This window comes from Hypanus sabinus, chromosome 26, assembly GCF_030144855.1.
Source record: "Hypanus sabinus isolate sHypSab1 chromosome 26, sHypSab1.hap1, whole genome shotgun sequence".
NCBI classification, from domain to species: domain Eukaryota; kingdom Metazoa; phylum Chordata; class Chondrichthyes; order Myliobatiformes; family Dasyatidae; genus Hypanus; species Hypanus sabinus.
The window spans coordinates 33,856,495-33,857,172 of record NC_082731.1 but is presented as its reverse complement, the minus strand read 5'-3'; positions in this window follow the sequence as shown (position 1 = coordinate 33,857,172).

Below are 678 nucleotides of genomic sequence, written 5' to 3'. Positions count from 1 at the left end.
TCTCTGGGTTTAAATCCCGAAACCTTTACTACAGCAGCACCGAGGGAGTTGCCTTCCCCAGAGGAGCTGAGGTGGCTCCTTAAGGAGGCTCACCCACCCACCCACCTTCCAACGCACATTGGCGATGGACGACAGATACCACCCTTGCCTGTGGAGTCTTGATCCCAAAGGTGAATTACAGAACAATACTTTACCAGAACAGGCCCTGCGACCTACAAGGTTATGCCAGATTATTTAAGCCAATAATGCTAAATCCCTCTGTCTGCACATGACCCATAATCCTCCATTCTCCGCACCTCTACCATATTAATGTCATCACCCTGACAAAGCATCCCAGACATCCGCAACTCTCTACATACCTGACCCACACTTTTCCTTTGAACTCATCTCAAACGCATGCCCTGTGGTATTCAGCCTCTTGACCCTGAGTTACCAAGAGAGATCCAGGCTGACTTACTGATGACAGCACAGGAATACCGGCGACGGGGATCGTGAAGGGGATGTTGTTGCCAATCCGAACCGACGTGCAAGTGAGGAAATCGAGGATCCAATTGCACAAGGAGGTACTGAGGCCAAGGTCTTGGAGATTACTGACCAGTTTTCAGGGGATGATTGTGTTGATGATGGGGCTGTAGTCAATAAAGAGTATCCTGGTATATGCATCTTTGCTGTCCAAGC